The sequence below is a fragment of the Megascapheus bottae genome, chromosome 3 (genome assembly GCF_031878675.1).
Source record: "Megascapheus bottae isolate mThoBot1 chromosome 3, mThoBot2.hap1, whole genome shotgun sequence".
Lineage (NCBI taxonomy): Eukaryota > Metazoa > Chordata > Mammalia > Rodentia > Geomyidae > Megascapheus > Megascapheus bottae.
In genome coordinates, this window is record NC_143511.1 from 49542552 (window position 1) to 49564822 (window position 22271).

The 22271-nt window shown below is 36.2% G+C and overlaps 1 protein-coding gene and 1 non-coding gene across 2 annotated transcripts in view; both read right to left on the reverse strand.

The window, feature by feature from the left end:
• Nucleotides 1–22271, reverse strand: part of Mllt3 (MLLT3 super elongation complex subunit) — a 273764-nt gene that overhangs the window by 237148 nt on the left and 14345 nt on the right. The window lies entirely within an intron of this gene.
• On the reverse strand, nt 7945–8016 carry LOC150065457 (small nucleolar RNA SNORD45). The gene has a single exon (XR_016535040.1). It is a non-coding gene; the product is annotated as a small nucleolar RNA SNORD45 (small nucleolar RNA).

The following is a 22271-nucleotide window of genomic DNA, read 5'->3' on the forward strand; positions in this document are numbered from 1 at the left end:
CAACTGGCAGAGAGGGGGCACATTTTCCCATTAATGAGGCAAAGTAGAGGGTAGGGAAAATGAGTAAAAAAAGTAAGATTTAAAAAACTATTTCTAGCAAAATGCATTTTTCTTACCTGTCCTCTATCTGTCTTATTTTGGTTTTTCAGAAACAGGTTGCAATCTGTTTATCTGAATTATTCTTTCCTAAGTAAGAGATTCTCTAGGTAATAGCCAGCCAATTCATTGATAAAACATCACATAAAAATTATTGAAAGCAGGGGCCGGGAGTTTGGCCTAGTGGTAGAGTGCTTGCCTAGCATTCAGGAAGACCTGGGTTTGATTTCTTGGTACCACATCAATAGAAAAAAAAACCAGAAGTGGTGCTGAGGCTCAAGTGGTAGAGCACTAGCTTTGAGAAAGTCCAAGGACAGTGATCAGGCCCTGAGCTCAAGCCCAGGACTGGCCAAAAAAAAAAAAAAATATTGAAAGCATGAGTCCATGTCATTTGAAATGTTACTATATTAATTTCTCCTAGCTTTTTAAAATGTTAGTATTTTAATTTTCACATTCTAACAGACAAGAAAACAATTTCTCATTAAGTTCATATCTGCAAAGACAACTTTCAAATACACCAATAAAATAAGAAACAAGGAACAGTTAAAATGTCAAACTATAATCAACAATAAAGCAGACTTTTAGTTCAAAACTTCATTCTTTTGGTAATAGCATTCAGCAATAAAATTTTAAAGTACAGATTTATTAGCATTTTATCACTCACAACATAGCATGTAATGTCTTTTTTACTCACTTCTATTATCACTATTTTGTGGGTTAAATGGGGAAAGCTAATCTTTCTCTGGTCATTTTACAGATAAGAAAGCAGAGTGTCCTAGAGGTGAGGGAAACATCCTTACTGTCTTTACCACATTAGAGAACCAGACTCAAAACCAGGATTTTTCCCATAAGGGAAAGAAAAATCCCCTACATTTTCACAATAATGTCTATACAATACAACAGGGGTGTAATAATCCTCATTTTGAAGTGTTAAAATGAATATAAATACTTATGGCTTTAGAATTCACTGCACATCCTATTAAAAAAATGATTCAAGGATTGAGTTGCTAATGGGCTAGTAGGTTTTGAATTCCTTTTATGACAAAAATTATATTCCAGAACAAAACACTGACCTGCCAAGAGAAGCCACTCTGGAGATGATGAATGGCCCATTTACAAAGTCACCTATGACAGGTATTGGAGATCTTTTCTACCTTTCCCTTCATCAACCCCTGTCATCTACAAGTAACTGCAGCAAGATTACATCCACACCAGTGGAGACCAACTCTCCAGTCTTCTAAATGGCCAAGGCAAGATAGAAACAACAATCAGGAAGCCCCAAAGGGTGAAAGGCTCCATGCTTCCTGTGACACTGACACTTTTTTAAAGAATGCAAAGGACACATTAACCAGACCTAAGGAGCTTAGTTCAGAGAAACAGATCATATTTCCAATATTAAAGGCATGAGTTGTAAGTTCTTAAAGTTTTGGTACTCAAATCCAAAGAATTTTTAAATGATGCTGACATTTTAGTAACTGTTGTAACATTGTGAACTTAGTGGACCTCTTCCTATTTTTTTATGTAGTATGTTGCTTTCCCTAATACAAGCAGTAGGGAAGAAAACTGTGCTAATGCTGGGTTCTATAGTAAAATCACTAGGATGCTTTGTAAAGCCCAGAATCACAGCTTTCATAGCCTCTATCCTTAGCACCCAGGACATAGCAGTTTCAATAAGACACGACTCTACTCTAAGTGATTCTGAGAGGTGCACACAGCATATACTGCCAGCACTCAGCCTGCCTCACAAAGTAACAAACCACCTGTGAGGGCTGGGAGTTTGGCTTAGTGGTAGAGTGCTTGCCTAGCATGCACAAAGATCAGGGTTCAATTCCTTGGTACCACACATAGACAGAAAAATCCAGAAGTGCTGGTATACCTCAAGTGGTAGAGCTTTAGCATTGAAAAAGCCCAAGGGCAAAGCTCAGGCCGCAAGTTCAAGCCCCAGGACTGGCAAAAATAAACAAATAAATAAACCCACCTTTAAGGTAATGAGAGTTAATGAAATTCCCTCTCTACCATCCCCAGCGCACAGAAAAGAAAAACAAAACAAAACAGATAGAGCTGGTAGTGAGAGATGAACCAAAGAAATTCCAGAAAAAAAAAGAGTGACTGGTGCAAAAGCATGTGAGTGTAAACTGTTTGGAAAACATTTACTTAATCTATGTCCAGCCTGAAGAATCATCCTTGAGTGCAATTTGTTTTAAGTGAAAGATGTGGAAAGGAAGTAAATGATTCAATGTGTGTTTTTATATATATTTTTGTGCACATTTGCAAGTGCAATCCTATTATCCCAACACTCAAGATCTAAGCAGGGGAATCTTGAGTTCCAGGGCAGTGTGGGTGAAAGACAGATTGAGTCTCCAAAAAAACCCAAAAGTGGCAACAAGATAAAGGCAACATTCTGAAGAAGATGAAACTAAAAATACATAAATTCTCCAAGGGAAAAAGAAAAGAGGGCCAGGAGTTTGGCCTAATGATAGAGTGCTTGCCTAGCTCACACGAAGACCCGGGATCTATTCCTTGGTACCCGGGATCTATTCCTTGGTACCATCTACATAAAAAAAAGCCGGGAGTGGTGCTGAGACTCAAGTGGTAGAGCTCTAGCCTTGAGAAAGTCCAAAGACAGTGCTCAGGCCCTGAGCTCAATCCCAGGACTGGGAAAAAAAAAAAAAGAAAAGAATTCCAGGTGCTTAAAGAAAAAGGAATGAAGAGAAATTGAAAAGCCAATGATCTTAGAAATGATCTTTCTAAGAGACACTAAATAAGGTTTATATATTAAAAAAATAAAGGTGAACCTATAGGTAAATATTCAACCTATTCCAATTACATATCTCATATTCTAGTAACTTAACATAGAAGAAATTTGATTTTTCATATTTTTATTAGCAAATATTAATTAAATGTCATGCGACTCTTTTTAGTTAGTGCTGAGAAAGCTTATTAATGTTTGCAGGTGGGGTTTTATCTCCAATACGCTCTTAAGTCAAGAACTTTAGAGAATATAATTTCGTTTTCATTCAGTTATTTATGCAGCTTTTTTTAACTCAAAGTCAGAAAAGAGTAAAAAAGAAAAGCTTCCCACTCGAGACTAACGACATATCTCCTAAATATTCAAGGTCACTTCAGCCGGAGGGTTACCAAAGTGGGGTTCATCATTCCAAGATCAAGACAATCTCTAAAACTACCCTGGGAATTTTAAATCACTCCCTGTGGGCAACAAAATTTTAGACATGTTGATTTCACACCCATTCCTGGTGATAAAATCAAAGAAGCAATGAAAGAAAGGGCAAAGAAAGGGGTGGGGGAGAGTTTATGTCGTTGAATTCCAACACTTGCTTCCAAAGCTGCTAAGTGGATGATGGCATTCCTGATGTCTATGCCCAGAACTTAATAAAAACTCAGAAAATTTTCCTGAACTGTATTTAAATTTACAAAAGCAGACATTTTTCTCTAGAACCATATGACTCTTCAGAAGCTATAAGGGTATTTAAAATTTTTTAAGAAGGAGTCTATCAATATTATAAAGTAAAATGGCCGTAAACATTTTATTAAAATCAATCTTACAAAAACATGAGGAGGAATATCAATGTGTGAGTAGTAATGCACCTTCTATCTGGCGAATATAACTGTAATCCTCCTTTACATTAAAATAAAATAGAAATTTTTTTTAGAAATCAATCTTTCCAGGATATAGAAACAAAAGCCATATAATGTGTGATTGTTGTCCTTAATGTACTATGTTATCTCTCATCTCTTTTGCTGTCCATTGGTTATCTCATATTGTTACAGTATTTCACCTTGTTATCTGATATACTGGATATATGCATATTTGGTTCTTTGGAATCGGATAGGGAAGGGGGGAAAACAAGATGAGGAGTGGGGGTGGGGGAGGGAAATGGGGACCAAGACATGAGAAAGGGTATCAATGTATGTGAAGTAATGCACCTTCTATCTGGTGAATACAATGTCACCCTTCTATTAATTACAATAAAAAATACATGGAAAAAAATCAATCTTTACCTCTCTCCACCTGGCCCCAATCTCCACATTTAAAAACTATTAGAGAAATTGGATTCAAGAATTTTATATTACCATATGTTTCAATAAATCATAAAGTCAGACACAGAAAATAAAGGCCATGATAGAAACTACATAAAAGGGGCCAGGAATTTGGCCTAGTGGTAGAGTGCTTGCCTAGCATGCACAAAGACCCAGGTTCGATTCCTCAGTACCACATACATAGAAAAAAAGCCAGGAATAGTGCTGTGGCTCAAGTGGTAAAGCTCTAGCCTTGAGAAAGTCCAAGGACAGTGCTCAGGCCCTGAGCCCAAGCCCAGGACTGAAAAAAAAACAAATTCAATAAAAGCTTTATGCTGAGGAAAATGGAAGGTTAAAATGGAAAAATAGAGTCTGTATTTTTTTTCCTTTTAAACATAAATGTTATTGAATTAGGAAAACTACCAGTATGCAATCACAATAAAATAGCAGTTTTGGGTTCATTAACAAATGCCATTAGTAAATGCTAAATTCCATTTGTTGAAAGGCTTGTGGAACTTGACATCTGAAAGAAACAACTGTCTCACACCAGTCACATTCTGACTGCAAAAGGAAGTTTATCTTTAAATGGCTTTTCCCACTTTAGTCAACTGATAAAACTCAGTATTCACTAATATTGGAATAATCAACACTAGGTGCCCCCTGATAAGAACTGACATGAAAAATACCCATGGAACTTCCTAACTAAAAATATGTAGCCTAGACTGACTGTTTATCAGTCTAATTAATTCTCAAAAATAGCATTGAAATTTCAGGTTAAATTACTCTCCAGGAAATGCTCACACAAATCAGATGGAATGAGTGAGAGTCTATGAAACAACTAACTTAAACCTCTCAAAAGCGGTGGAAGGGGGCCAGGAGTTTGGCCTAGCGGTAGAGTGCTTGCCTAGCATGCACAAAGACCTAGGTTCAATTCCTCGGTACCACATACACAGGAAAAAAAGAAGAGGTGGAAGGCAAGACAAAAGAAAAAAAAAAAAGTAGAGGTGTGGAAAATGTCCAAGATCAAAGCATACTACAGAGACAGGGCATCTAAAGGCCAATGTTAAAATCTTGGATGTGATCATGGTTCTGTGGCTTCATGGGAAAACACTGTACTTAGGAGGCAGTGTTTAAATGTTTAGGGGCAAGAGATCAAGATGTCTGCCACTCATTTCAAAGGACAGGCTAGTAAGAATACTAACAGAAAGACAGAGCACATGAAGCAAAGCATTAACAGTTGGTCAAGCTACCCATTTGTCACATGGGTTTTTTTTTTTCCTACTTTAATGTAGACTTGAAAATTTTCAAAGAAATGTTGATGGAGTTTTCATATCCTGGAAATAAAACATGTAAGAACTGCTCAAGATTAAAGGCTTTCATGAAACTAGGGGAAACTAGGTTTAAAGGGGAAAAAAGAAGAGCCAAAAAAGATATTTAAAAGGTAATGAGATGTTTAAATAGGCCAAACATTATGATAGTAGAGTTAACAGATTCTTTTTTGTGTGACAATATCAGTATTATAGCCGGGCGCAATGACTCATGCCTGTAATCTTAGCTACTCAGGAGTCTGAGATCTGAGGATCACAGTTCAAAACCAGCCCAGGCACAAAAGTCCATGAGACTCTTATCTCCAATTAACTACCAGAAAACTGGAAGTTGCACAGGTGGGGCAGTAGCCTTGAACCGAAGAGCTCAAGTGGAGGCCCAGAGTTTAAGTACCACAACTGACCAAAAAAAAAAAAAAAGTATCAGTATTACTTTATAAAATAATATCCAGATTCACAGGGAATATTAAGTACTAAAGGTAACTGCAACTCATTTTTAAATGATGGTCCTATGTTAATAAAGGAAGACCATAAAAATTTCCCTGCATTGTTCTCTAAAAGTATTTTCTATGTGTCTTAATGATCATAATCCAATGTTAATTTTATATAAAAATTACTATCAGAATTTTTCCTCTATCATACATCTCTCATAAAATCACACGTAACATATTAATCCCACCTGAAGACACATCCAGTTCACTAGTCCAACTCTAATACAGCAGCCATGAATTATGTGGAACTATTAAGTCCTTCAACTGTTACTGGTGAGTAAAAAATCTGAGTTTTACATTTTACTTAATTTTAACTAATTTAATTTTAATGGCACATATATAGTGGCTATTTTGGTAGGCACATTATACAGGAAACACAGAACAAGACACAAAAAACAGAAAAAATTTACAAACTTAAGGGCAGACCTAAGCAAAAATTATTTATAGCTTTCATTACCAGCTAATATGAATTCAGGAATTGCCTCTTTGGGCTTTTCTCATAGTTATTTTTCTTCATTCCCCCCCAAAATAATACCACAGAAAAGCATGTAGAAATAAGCTAATTAAGCTACCCACAAATCAAAAGAACTACCAAGAAAATCAGTGGTTTTAATCAAATAGATAGTAGTGTCCTGATTTCACATGCTAGAATTGTCAAAACTGATAAACAGAAATGATTTATATGGTTTTCATTTAAAATAATAGCACTATTAAAATACATAAAATATGGTTTCACTTACAGAAAGTTTTCTTAAACATATACTACAAGAAAAATTATTATATAAAGTAAGATATCTAGCTAAAACTACTAGGAAGCATTGTGACTTAGTATCATAGACAGTCATTTACCAGCTACTTGAATTTCACTAAGCTACTTAAATCTTATGTCCCTGGGTTACTATTGTAACTTTTATATAATTACAATAAAATTTCACATGTGAAAACCACTTAACACAGTACCAATACATGGTAAGTACTCAATGATATTAGTCATTACTATTTCCTGTCATCCTAGAGTACAGAGTTTCAATAGGTAGAAACAAACTACATGTGCAAAGTTTTACTCTGTGTAAAGGTAAATACATTTTAGTTTTTGCTCAACTTAGAAAAAAATGCTCCTTTAATGAGTGATAATGAAATATTGACATAGATTCTGCACAAAGGCAAGTTATCAAGATTTAATTGATTTCCCAAATATATAAATATGACAAAGCTATTTTTGAGTCAACATTTTACTAATAAAAGACATTTTGTTACTATAATTCACATAACATATAGTTTACTTACTCCAAGTATGCCGTTTTGTGGGTTTTAGTGTAATCAAATGTCTTGCAGTTAGCACCATACCCAATTTTAAAATAGTTTCAGTATCTGAAAAAGAAGTCCTATGCCAGTCGGCTATTATCCCCAGCATCCTCTGCCCACCCATCCACACCCTGCACCAGCCCTAAGCAACATTAATTTATTATATGTTTTCATAAATTGCCCATCTGGATATATGGTGTATGGAATGATAATATATCATGTCTCCTATAGCTATCTTTTAAATTAGCACAGTAATTTCAAGATTCACCTATGGTTGCTTAAGTATCAATATTCCACTATACAAATAAGAACAGTTTGTTTATCCATTCACTAGGCAACAGACATATATACATACACATATATGCATGTATTCACATGTGCAAGTATATACATTCATATGTGCATAGTAATAGTATTGGATACATACATATATTCATATATTTACATGCAGATACTAAATATATTCTAAATACCATTTTATTGTGAAATACATTATTATTTCCATATTCTATAGATTTGTTTTTCACTTTCAGTCCTGGGGCTTAAACTCAGGGCCTGCAAGCAAGGCCACAGCGCCATTTATGGCTTTTTCTGTGTATGTGGTACGAAGGAATCAGACCCAGGACTTCATGCATGCTAGGCAAGCACTCTATCCCTTGGCCACACTCCTACCCCTCCTTTTTTTCTGCAACGTCTCAGTATAGTTTTAAAACTTACATCAAATTTGCATTCAGCTAATACATGCCATACCATCATTGACCTATTTTTCACTTTCTTGGTGTCATTTGAAGCACACTTTTTAAATTTTTATTAGAATAGACTTTATCTAGTTTTTCTTTTGTTGCTGTACTTTTCTGTTGTTGCTGTGTCATATCTAAAAACCACTTGCCAAATCAAAGAAGATAAAATGAATCCAGGCCAGGCGCGGTGGCTCACTACTGTAATCCTAGCTACTCAGGAGGCTGAGATCTGAGGCTCAAGGTTCAAAGCCAGCTCAGGTACAAAAGAACCTGAGACTCTTATCTCCAATTAACCCTTAGAAAATGGGTAATGAGGCTTGGCTCAAGGGTAGGACAATGGCCTTGAGCTGAAGGGCTCTAGGACAACACCCAGGCCCAGGGGTAGGGCAGTAGCCTTGAGCTGAAGAGCTCAGGGACAGTGTCCAGGCCAAGTTCAAGCTCCATAACCCACAAAAAAAAAATCCCTGTGTTTTCTTCTAAATATCCTATAATGAAAAAAGCTGTTATACAGAGGTTCTAACTTCATGCTTTTGCATATGAGTATCCAATTCTCCCAATAATCCATAAGAAACTAACAAACTTACAATATGTATAAACCATATTTTTCCCATCAAGTCACCTGTATACACTCCTGATAAAACTCTTTTTAAAGGGACCTAAAAAGTATCTTTGCTCATTCTCAAAGAGCCTCAAAAAGCTACCTAAATTTGAGCCATAGAAATGAAATTGAGGTCTTCTTACTTTTTCCATGTTTACGACTACTAAACTCTTCCATAGCTCCTCTAAACACAGGTCTTGTTTTAGGGGGATGGATGTTGCTGCACTCTCCCCCCCTCCTTCTCCCTCTCCCTCTAGCTTATTTCGTGCTTTGAATTTCCAGGGAAGAGAGCACACACAGAAAAAAAGGAGAGTCAAGGGAAAGAGGGAGTAAAATAGACACGGTCCCTACAGTACTGCAGTCACTGATCCTACTACTATATGGGGCTTACAGAATTTTTTAACAAAAACATTTCATGTTCCAAATGGTCCTTTAAACTCAGACATCTGCTTAATGTTCTAAAGCAAGATCTAAAACTCAACCAGGTCCTCTTTTGTCTCGCCAACATTTGCTTTGCTTCTAAATGATTTTTACATTACAGTTATTTGTTAGAAGAACCACATCCACAACCTTACAAAACACTATTTGTGCCACAAAGTCCAATCTCAGTCCAGATCTATTTTTGGCCTCATAATAGCTTGAGCTAGAGAAGAAACTCATCACGTTGTTCAAGATGGGTCATAAAGTCTCTGAAAAGAAAAGCGAAACATCAAATGCTGTATAAAAGAAAAATAGTACAAAGTATGGAAAGAGATTCAGGTTCAAACATCTGTTACATAAACAGAAACATAGCTGCACTTCAATCTCATCTTCTCTTAATGCTCCCACAAAACTCCATATCTTCTTAACTACTACTCAGTCACATGCACTAAAATTCACCTGCTCTGTAGTACCTCTCCCCGCTTACAACCATGTAAGTCTCTGACCTTCATAAGAGAAAGCCATGTTGGTGAACAGATGTGGGAACCTGGGAGAGAAACAGTTCCATCTCACCCCACAAGCTAACCAAGAAGTCCTTGAAAATGACTTTAAGTTTTGCTTTTAACCTTTTTAATTGATTGCAAAGCGAACAGGCAGAACAGGCAGCTACCATTCGTTTCTGCACTGCAGGGAATTAAAATCTGGAATCTTGCTCAAGATAGTCAAGCACTCTCCTACTGAGCTACATTCCTAGCTTCCATCACCCATTTTTTGAGAAAAGATAACTACAATTTTAGTACTGTCTCTGAGGCAAAAAAAAAAGAAACAAAAACCTAGACATAATATAGAGAAATCGCTGAATAAAATCTTGAAATTTCCAAAGCTGATGAGTTGTAAATCAAATCCATTCAAGTTTTAGCTAGCTCACCATGTGGCCTTAAAGCTGCACCTTTATGAACTGTTGAGCCACATAAATTAATCAAATAAAGAGGATATATTCAGTATTCGTCCAGTAAGCCTGGTAAGAAAGTTAACCAGGCTGAGTAAATCACAACGTGTTTCCAATTTTCCTTCCCAAATTAAGAGTTATTTTTCTCAAAGTCCCTTCTGCCGCTCTAGCTCCTGATTAGGTGGGAAAAGGGGAGGTGGGATGAAAGGAGAAAGCATGGTGTTCAGTGATGAAAGATGTACCAAATTTCCACTTATCCAGAAGACTCAAATCACCACTATTTCCTTGATTAGGGCTACATAGTAATGACAGGTACTTAAAAATATGTTTCTAAAATGCTTCAGAAAATTAAAGTACACTCTAATACAGATTAGTAACAGGATGTAATAGAAGTACAATATAAACAGCCATAGTGAGCTTGTGACATGAAATCAAAAAGCCTGAGTTTAAATCTTAGATCCGCAACCACAACCATAGTGATCATATAATCTGTAATCCAAAGAAAAGAGCTTGATAGTGACCAAAACAATATATATAAACTGTGTCCTCAACAAAACATTAGGTACTTATACACAAAAGGCACATGAACTTGGGCATATTACTTAATATTCAGTCTTATTACCACAGCTGTAATTCATCCATTAGTAACAAAAAGTTGCTTCTCTACCTCTTTTCTGCCATATTTTGGTATGTTCCAGTGAGTTCAAAAACTTCAAAAATACCTCACCTCACGGCCTAATTAAAATACAACATCAGAAAGATGAATTTTTAATCAATGTATTTTTGCCTTTTTTCAGATGTTTTGCTTATAATAGTGCACAATATCTACCTCAAGTTCTGATACATGAGCAGAACTACCTGTCAACTGCTACATCTGTTTCTCCCAGCTTTGCAAAAACATTCACCTTGCTCTTCTGAAGTACGTGTGAGTATGCACACCAGTACCGGGGCTCAAATTGAGGACCTGGGTCCTGTCCCTTAGCTTTTTCCACTCAAGAAGTGTTCTACCACCTGAACCACAGCTTTTGGCTGGAATGGGAGGTAAGAGTCTCATGGTGGTTTGTATGCTTAAGCTAGTTTTGACCGCAATCCTCAAATTTTAGTCTCCTGAGTGGCTAGGATTATAGACCGGCTGTACTGTGCTTTTTTTTTTTTTTTAAGTTGCCACACTAAGAGCTCTAGAAGATAAAAATCACTTCTGTTCCCACTGCTGTCCTCAAAGTTGTGCTCAATGCTGGAAGAATACATAAGCAACAAATATACAGATCCTCATTAGCCAGTGTAAACTCTCCGGTGAACATTTTGCTTGTTTTCATTTTGCTTCCCTTTGTTGTTGTTGTTGTTGTTGGGGCTGGGATACTGAGGTTTGAACTCAGGTCCTTATACCTGCTAGGCATATGTTATACTACCTGAGCCATGCCACTAGACTTTTCAGTTTTTTGTTTCTTTTCTTCAGACAGAGTCTCACATTTTTGCTCAGGGCCCATCTTGGACCTTAGTCCTCCACTTTACTAATCTTCCCTATAGCTGAGATTACAGGTCCATACCATTATACCCAGCTTGTTGATTCAGATGTGGGTTACACTAATTTTGACCAGGCTAGCTAACCAAGAAAGACTGATAGAAAGTCTAGATCTCTAATTCTGAGTAGCTAGGATTGATGTACATTTTAATCCCTCTTCTCAAAAAAAAAAAAAAAAAAAAAAAAAAAAGGCTCTAGCTGGATATGACAGCACTGGGGAGGCTAAGGCAGAAAAATCAAATGCTGAAGACCAGCTTTGCCTGAATTGTAAGATCCTGTCACAGGGATGGACAAGAATGAAGGGAGGAAGAGAACATGCAGTCATTATATTCAATGTAAACTATGTAAAAACTTAACTATGAAACTTGAGGTTAGGGTTGGGAGAAAGTGGGGCAAGAAGGGATGACATTGACAAAAAAGTCTTTACATATGCACATCCTTACTTTAGCTCTGCTGAGTGTTCACGTTCTGAAGAATGGCAACAATCCAGAATATCGATCTCTAGCAACTTCACTGATGTCCTTAATCAGAGTCCTATTGCTAACTCATCTAGGTTTTAGGATTATGAAAGATTCACATTTTTAATCTTTACCCTGAAGCTTCTGAACCTTCACATGTCAGTTTTAAACCCTTGCTCTTCATCCAAAAAAAGAAGCTGTTCCACCACCAGTCCATCCAAACAGTCTCCATTTCTTTCCTCCAACTCTCAGAGCACCTGCTTCACCTTGTGAGAAAAACTGTCCTTCCTATTGCAATGTGCTGTTTAAAAGCTCTGGCTCAGTCCAGAAAATGAAAGAGGAACTGCTTTAGGATGAGGAAGGATGTTTGTAGAGTAAGGTTTTGTCTTAACTGGCTTTTCCAAGATGGAATTAAGACACACCTTAGAAGACAAATCTCAGATTGTTCAAGAAACAGCTGTGGGTGAGGGTATATTTTGAGATTATTTATGTACCTTTAATCATATTTCAAAGTCATATTATGTAAATTTACATATTATGTAAATACATTTTAACCAATTCAAACATCAGCAGATTGTGATCTTGAGGTAAACCAATCTGAGGGGAAGGCCTACTGTGTTAGGGATAAGTAGGGAAGCAGCCTGCAGGCTCTATGTCCTAGCTTCCCAGATTTTTTTTTTTTAACTCTGGGCCTGGGTGCTGTCCCTGAGCTCTTCAGCTCAGGCTATCACCCTACTCCTTGAGCCACAGCCCCACTTCCCATTTTCTAGTGGTCAATGGGAGATAAGAGTCTCATTGACTTTAGTGCCCAGGCTGGCTTTGAACCCAGATCCTCAGACCTCAGCCTCCTGAGTAGCTAGGATTACAGGCATGAGCCACCTTGCCCGACCAGTTTGCCAGATTTTTGGCTGATAGTGCACACTTCCTCAGAACTAAGTTATCCACTGCTGAAACAATTCTTGATTTTCATGTCTATTATTATGATTCCAGTGGTTCTTAGAGAGCATATTTATAACAACCCTCACTGTAAAGCATACCCTAAGAGGGGTGGAAAAAAAAAACTTAAGATATACTTGGAAAAGTCTACTCTATTTATCAGGGAATCCAAGGAGAAAAATGAAAAAAGAACCACAGCATATTAATACAGTCCCTATTCAACAGCACTAAAATGCCCATAATGTTACAAAGGTTTTAATTTGTGTTAAGGCCCCAGGGATCCCATTGGCTCACACCTCTAATCCTTGGGTGAAAAAGGTAAAGATAGTATCCAGGACCTGAGTTCAAGCACCATTATCAGAAATAAAAGTGGCAAGGGAAAAAGCAAGAAGGGGTGGGTGGGGTGGCAGGGCAAGGGCAGGGAAAGACAAGGGAAGGAAGAAAAAGAATGAGAGAAAAGCATAGTCAATCATAGGTATGTTTGCTTTCCTATAACACATTGCCCCAACAGTCAGATTGCACTAGAGGCTAGGGACTTCAAGACAAAACTATGAAGCATTGACAGCCTCCAAAGGTCTGCATGGACAGCTTCACTTTGGGCTACCCACTGAAGTACAGATCCACCATGATACATGATCCACCCTGAGCTCAGAATACATTCAAGCTTAGAGGGGGAAAAAAATTCAGGCATTTTGTAGTCAAAAAGACTTCTCTGAAGGGCTTGGTGGTTCACACCCATAATCCTAGCTACTCAGGAGGCTGAGATGTGAGGATCACAGTTCAAAGCCAGCCCAGGCACTAAAGATTGTGAGACTCATAACTCTACCAGAAAACCAGAAGTGGGGCTGTGGCTCAAGGGGTAGAGTGGTAGCTTTGAGCTGAAGAGCTCAGGGACAGCACCCAGGCCCAGAGTTCAAGTCCCACAATCAACAAAATAATAATAATAATAATAATAACAACAACAACAACAAAACAACAACAATAAACACTTCTCTGGCTGACAGATCAAAAGAAAAAGAAGGAAAAAAGTTTAGGAAGCTACATTCCTGAGTACCTAAAACTTTTCTTCTGTGTGTTTCCCAAATTCCATAAGCACTTACCTCTCAATCATCACAGTAACAACAGCAACTGCTTGTTGAAAACACAAAGGGAAAAAATTAGCTCTAGCAACAGCTTGTTCTTATCCCAAGCTAAATAACAACAGTGAGATGAAATTGTAAATGTCTACAAAGCTAGAGATGAAAAATCTGTGATTTCATATCCCTCCTCCTTCAGAGTTTCTTTGGATCCACAAAATAATCTGTCATATAAGAATAGGAAGAAAAAAATTATACACACAAAGAGGTGTAGTTTCAGTGTGAGTACAATATGAAGTGTACTGAAAGTAGACAGATCCTCAATAAGGTGGCCTCAATAAAAACTTCCTAAACCCTTTTCCTTTTTGTTCCTTTGAGAAAATGGTGAAGCAATCTGCATTTACAGCTTAGTTCCTGTTTCCAAAATACCGCCTTTAACTTTTTCTTTTCTCTTTTTATGGTAGGTATAAATAGCACTGAATTGTCAAATCCCAGCCATTTTGTGTGCTACCTATACAAATAGGTCTTATTTCTGGCCTGCCATAAAACAATTACTGCCGAATTCCTCTGGCTCTTTGATATCCAGCTTGTCCACAGGGCTTCAAAGCTGGTCTCCAGGACTTTTCTTGAGGCACTGCTGAAAAACAACCTCAACAGAAATACAGAAGATAAAATGTTCCCACTCCTATAAACACACAAAGGCACAACTACAGAAATAAAGCAATTCTATAGCATTGTGGTGGGGTATTTTCCTCATGAGAGGAATCCAAATACTCTGAACTGTTTGCTAATGATGAGGGTCCAAGAGATCATCTTCCCAGAAATCTTAGTTATTTTATCCATTTCCAAATCTCAAAAAAAATTAAGAATTATTTTCCTCTCAGAGAAATTTTCTGATTTACTAAAATAACTTACCCCAAGAGAATTTATTGCGTGAAAGGAAACTTAGTCTTATTGAGTACATAAATAACTTGACAATGTAGTATTTTTGTAATGCAGTAGAGCTCATTCAAGCTACAAGTTCTGAATAAGGTTAAATTGAGTCAGAATTATCAATAGAGGAAAATTATATATGAGCAAGTGCATGTTCTGACTGTTAATAGACTGTATTTATGCATGGCTTAAAAAGATCGTTGTACATGGAATAGGTGGGATACACACAAATGCCTCACATACACAGCTTATGCACATGACCAAGGGACAGGCTATAGCCACTTGCACCACAGCAAAAGCAATACATATATTGCAATAAGGAAATGAATGTGAAGTTCAATTAGAGAAACATACAATTTGGCATCGTAGAGGTGGCAACTACAGAATTATCATAAAATCTCCCATCCAAGTTCATTTCATAAAATTACATACATGTGTATGTGTGTATAGCTATGTATCAGAAATTGAGAGACAAAGAGACAGACATGTCACTTTTACTTTAATTCTTCCTACCAATATGGCATCTCACCAAATCCATTTTCCCTTAACCTAACACTTTTGGCAGTTCTCTCCCAATATGCTTGGATTTCACAAATTAAGTTTGGCAAACATGCTTGTGAATTAAAAGAGTTAATACTGTCTCCCTCTGTATATGTGAGAAGATCATTTTAGACAGATGCACAGAATATTGCCTTTTTACCCAAGTCTGTATCTAATTTCTCCCTCTCTTTTGTGTGCCACTAGCAAGAACTGAACTTTTAAAACATTAATCCGGATCTGATTTCAGCAGTTTTTCATGATTTTATCCCAGGAATCACTTGTATAAACATACCCAAGGACATCTACTGCTTTCTAAAATCTATACAAGTCAACTCTTAGAATTAAACAGATGAGCCTTCTCAATATAACCCAAAATCTTACCAGTCAAAATCAGAGCCACCTGCTTACAGAAGTGAGCTCAAAAACAGAGCTTTTATCTCTTAGGTCAAATCTGGCATCCAGAACTGGCACTAAATTTCTTCACAAGAAGGTGATTGTGTACTCTCTCAAACTTAGTTATGGTTTTTCCCCTTTCTGAAAATTTTTAACAAAGGCTAAAAGCATTATCTTACAACAAAATTCTCGACATGAGTGATAAAAATGCATTAAAAGTAACCTTTAATCCATGCTATTAACTGATTTTATTCTATTTTGGCACATTTGAAGTAACTCATCTAAGGATTAGTTAGGCTTTTCTACACTTCTTTTTATCAGGACTCTACCATTCTTGATTTAGTTTTGAGAGAAAGGGGCTTGCAAAAACTATAATAATCTCACAGCTGGAGATGGCTGGAAAGTCTGTTAGTACTCATTGTGCCCTTAATTTGCAGGAAGCCTTTGTGCTCTTCTACTCCTCGTTTTACATGCTGAGTAGTTTTCACTGATAAAGTACTTATAGACCAGTTATGTTAGATTAATGAAAAGCCCAGTAAAATTTTATGTAAAATGACTGTGAACTTTGTCTTTAATATATTGGAATGTAGCTTCAGTCTTGATTGCATGAAAATCTTAGTTCTGGTCATTTAACCTCAATAGTTCTCACGTTAGAAGGCAAAAGCAGTCTTAAAATTTTTAATAAGTATTATTTTCAAACAGAGAAAGGAATCCAAAATTTCAGACTATGAACTCAGATGAAATGGTTGAAGCCTCCGGGCAAACACACTGATTTAATCACATAGCAGTCGGTTTCAAAATCTTCCCCTCTTCAGTCTGAACACTGATGTATTTCCCTGCCTGTTAAACCTACAGTAATGATGAAAATACATTATATAGAAGGACTCAACACTGCTAGGATTTTGTAGGATTTTTAACATTATGACATCAATTTGGGGGAAGTAAATGCCATCATTCTAATTCTACACTTACTCCAAAATGAGAGTTTAAAGTTAATGACTGAGTATTTCCTCTTCCTCTGAACTTCAAGCTTTAAAAGGGGATGTTAAATTATCCAATTATCAAAGCTTACAAGTCAAACTCCATGTTGACAATTTCCCTTTTAAGTCTTTACATTTAAAAAAAAAAAAAAAGCCAAGTCAAACATCTAAGTTGAAGGTTTGAAATCTGTCAAGCACACTGCAGAGCTTTGTCATCTTCTAAAACATGAAAATACATATATAGTAGTATTAAAATTACCCATTTTCAGCCATACTACATTCTAGTAAACCAGAAGTTCAAATCATAACCACAGAGATAGCTATCTAACACAAGTATATCTGCTGCAAAGCAGAAATGATAATGTCTGAAACTAATGGGGTTAAACAATTGCTTTTGCGAGGCCACTGGCAAAATCTACAGCAGCTGTCTAACTTTTCCTTTAACGATCATAGCAAAAGCTCAAGGAAGTGATCCAAGACAGCGCTGGTCTTTTGTAACCAGACTGTTGCTATTTCATTTTCAGCCAAGGGAATAGATAATGAAAACAAAATTATTCCTCAGTCAGTAAGTTGACTTGACAAGCTCATTTTTACCAACCTTTCACTTTTATTCTCATGTGTAGCCATATGAGCTGTATTCATGGGGGGGGGGCTTGGGGTTTTTTTAAGTAGGCATCTTCAACCTTTAAATTCTGGCCATATGTAATAAACTTCAGATGGATATCACTTCTGTAAACCCACTTACAAAAACTGCTAGAAAGGCTTTTAGCTACTCTAAGAACAGTACCCCCTCTCCCAAAAAAGCTGTAAAGGCGAACATACTCACTGCTATACTCTGCTGAATCACAGATCTGTGATGCTAGTAATGAAGAAAAAACTATCATTTTTGTATACGACCAAAATAAAACATCGTATAATAATTTATCTAAAAGAAACTCAGTTCCTCAAGGATTAACCACCTAAACCACCATCCAGTTATTACTCACACATCTGGAAACTACCTGCAGAGAACAGATATTTCAATATCTAACTAATGGATATTTATTTGTTGTAATAAAAATTCAATATTTTTCATAAATCAAGTTTTTAAACTTATATAGGACAAAGAATATAATCAAATCAATGATCTAACAAAGTTACATTACCACTACAGTGAATACACAGCCTCATATTAGAAAGAAGAACCAGAATAATACAAAACTGTTTTTACTGGGAAGACAAAGGATTTCAACACTCTCAATATTGAGGATGTATGTGTAAATAAATTGTTTTATTCAAGTAAGTAAGTATACCAAAGGAGCAATCTGTTTCCTAAAGGCCGACTTTAATCAAGTATTTAATTTATAACTCTAATCTTGTTTATTTCAGCAAAGATTTGTGCCAAAGCAATTTTAAACTTCAGACCATGATCCATTTACAGTGGTTGTCGCAGGTAAAAGATGTGGATTAAAGGCATAGCAGATATACATTCTAATTGTAAATTGATCCTCTCATGTAATACTATCTCAGGTAAAGAAATGTTGCTTCAACTACTTAACATGTGAAACCACCTATATGTTGATGCCTCAGAAAATTATTTTAAAACTATCAAAAGATGCACACAAATAGATATTCCTGAAAGCACAGATTCATGAATGGCTTCTTTTAAAAAGTAAATCCCCAGTACTAGGCTACTATACTTCATTTTCAGGGGCTTTAACCATAAATTTTTCCAACAAAAATAAGTAAACTGTTTTATCGTAATTAATGATAGGAATTCACAATAATGTAAAACTATCTCTTTATGCTTTCTGTGGCTTGGGAATTTAACCGTTTATGTTCAGTATAATACACTTAGTGGATCTTGGAGCCAGTGCATGTAAAATCTCCCATGGAGATTCAAGACCACCCATTGAAAATAGTACAACATTATTGCCTCAAGCAAGAAGCTGGTACATAAGACTGGTTATTCAAGTCTTTTAAATACTATTTTATTGAGGGATTGTGGGAGGGGGGAGGAAGAGGGGGATTCATGAGTGGATGGGGGAGGAAAGCTGAGACAGAGAAAAAGCAAAAATTTCTAAAGCAGAGGTTCCCTATTCCTCATCCTACCCCCACTTTTTAAACAGCTAAAAAAAAAATGTAATAAGTGCTCCATTTCAAAGAGCCTTACATTATAGTACATTTGAACAGACTACAGAGTACTTTTATGTTTGACAAACTGCTTCTCTTCTGTTATAAACAATTTTATTCCGCACCAAATTCAGACAAGAGAAGATGACTAGGGAGTGTGGGAGGTGGAGTTTGGAAAATTCACTCAGTGTCTTTCAGTGCCTGAAATAGTTGATCCAATAAAGATCCTTTAGAGAAAACTTTAGGTCTTTTTTTTTTCTCCAAGTAAGCAAATCATACAGGAGTGCTTTTCTTTTCTAGGGTACTGCACCCTGTCTCTTTAAATTCCAGGCCTAGCCCCATTTCCCACGCATTCAATGAAAGCCCCCACGTTTGCTGGCCTCCAGCCCACAATGTCAAGTAGTTTTCTTGCTATTGAATTTCAAGATTATTCTTTTGGATCATTTGCCCTTTAGTTTTAAGCACGCCAAAGCAAAAATAATGTCTTTCTACAATAACATAAAGAAAACTCTGAGGTCTTTACAAGCCCACAAGTAGAGAACACCTTGTCCTTTGGTTCTCCTTTCACTGCAAAATATGCTCCCACTCCACAGCCTTTATTTGTAAAGGCTATTTAGACACTCTCTCGGGCTACCATGGCTTTATCAATCGTTGAACAAAATTCACAAGTTTATTAACTGAGTACCATTTGGACTCTTCACCATCTGAAATTTCCAAACCAGGTCCAAACTAAGTATTCATCTTGGTCCCCTGAGTATTCAATTAGTATACATTTTTAAACAGTCCACTTATTTTAAGGTCTTTTTCCTATCTTTCCATTGGAGACAGCTACATTAATTAATAATTAGAAACAGCAAGTTACACATTGTAAGCTATAGATTGAGCCAGTATGTTTTCCTTGCTCACATCCATACCTTCATGGTGAAGAAAGAACTTGGGCCAGTTATGAATACCACTGACAGTTCTCTCAAAAGGACTAGAAATAGTAAAGTAGAAATTTTTATTAGCAGAAATAAACCAAGACCACAGAAACTAATGTTATTCCAAATGCTGGCATATAAAACTTGAAAGTGGCAACTTCATTTAAGTAATCTAACCAGACCACAAACATCAATTTTTATATCCTACACACATTCAAAGGTGGAGTTCATCTGACCAACCATAATTCATAAATTTTGTTTAAGCATTTAATACTAAAGGGAAAACACCCTTGTTTGTATTTGACATACACCTTTGCTATGCATTAGTGCACAGTACACTTTCAATGGGGCTTATTTCATGATTGTTTTTAAAAAGCTGATATGTTCTCATATATCATACAATGGCAGATGTGGGGTTGAGGAGATATTTGGAGAAAGTTTAAGTCAATCCTCTTGCTTTGCAAAAAGGATTTCTTTTAGGTTTATTTAAGAAATCTTTTTTTTTTTTTTGGTAGGCTTTAACTCTCCTCCTAGAGTCACAGCCCCACTTTCCTTTTTCTAGTGATTAATTGGAGATAAAGAGTCTCAGGGTCTTTAGTGCCCCAGCTGGCTTTGAACCACCATGCTCAGATCTCAGTCTCCTGAGTAGCTATGATTACAGGCATGAGCCATCATACATGGCTTAGAAATTTTCACTTTTTGATGTACTAGAAATGTGTCTGCAGACAGCCCTTAGTAGCTACAGACTCCATATTTGCAGATCCCACCAAACATGGATGGAAAACAAGCAGAGGGATAAATTTGAAATTTAAATGGATAGGCTTTTGCCTTGTAATTATTCCCTAAATAATACAGTATAAGAAACTATTATATAGCATTTACATTTTTATTAGGTATTGTAAATAATCTAGAGATGTTTCAAAGTATATGAGAGAACATGTATAGGTTATAGGCAAACCCTATGCTAGTTTATAAAAGGGACTTAAACATCCACAGATTCTGGTTTCAAGAGGTCCTGAAACCAATCCCCTGGATTTAAGAACAGTATTCTACTGTAATACAAACATGTCTATATTGCTATTTCAAAGAATACCTTATGTGACTAACATATACCTATAAATCAAGCCAACTTCATTACTTTAAATGAGAATCCTTAAAGTTCTACAAGTTTCTCTCAAGCTTACGAGCTTTATATATGCACACATTTTACAGTAACTTTCGGTAAAGGAATTGAAATAACAGGGCAAAAATTTCAAATAATGAAATATGAAAATGGTCCATCAAAAAGTCAATCCCATTCATATTACAAATAAGAGTACTGCTTTTAAAAAACCTAAAAACCCATTTAAATGTAGCCCTTACACACAGTTAAATGGTTTTACCTACACATGTTAATATATAGATGTATATATGCATGTATTAAAGAGAGAGCTTGAAAACTCCAACAATTTTGGATCATATATCTCACCGCCCAGAGATAACTTCCATCAATACTTTACTGTCATTTAGAGCTATAGCTTAGTAGGAGAGAACTCGTCTTACATCCACAAGGACCTGGGTTTACTCCTCAGCACCAAAAAAATATAATAATTTCCTATATTTTCTTTCTCTCTTCTCATTGATATATTTTTATTGGTCACAAGATTCTCCAAACTTGTATAAAGATCAACAATTCTGGCCATCTACATATATAAATGAACTGAATCGAGTAATAAAATCAATGATGATCTTATAAAACCCCTCCATCAAAGAGCCTTTACAGGAAGATACTAGCTCAAAAAGTCCTAACTACAAGTTAATGTGTAGTCTTTGTAACACAGAACATTCTCATTTATATTTGCTCTATTTAAAATATTTGCGTGTGTAAATTAAGTCCTTGGCTCCAGTCAGTCTTTCTAAATTCCCTTTATCAAGTTGGGATGGTACCTACAATATGTTTCTCTACGCATTACAGCTACGTAATATGTTCTCACTAAGATGCAGAATAGCTCAGTACTTCTACGGTAGTTGAGATAGTTCATATCAATGGTATCAATACGATCAGAAATAACTTTGACATCCAAAATTGGAGTGTCTCTTTGATGAACTACACATTTCATCATTCATCATGATTCCAATATACTGAGGTTCACATGGCAATGCTTTTAAAAAAAAGAATCTCTGGGTAGGGTGTATAGAGTTCAGTAGGTGAAGTGTTTATGATCTAGAGGCTGTGGGTTGAAGCCCCACCACCAAAAGAAAAGATTTTAAAAAAGAAATCTCTAGCCTAGTATACTTAACAAAGAGTGAGAAATGAAATGCGATACAATGCTTATTAAAATACCATGCCTATTACTTATCATGACAATCAAATGATACTTAATATACTATATATACCACATGTAGAAGTTATTTTTTTAATTGATAGAAAAAAAGTATGTCTTAGAAAAGCCCATGTAA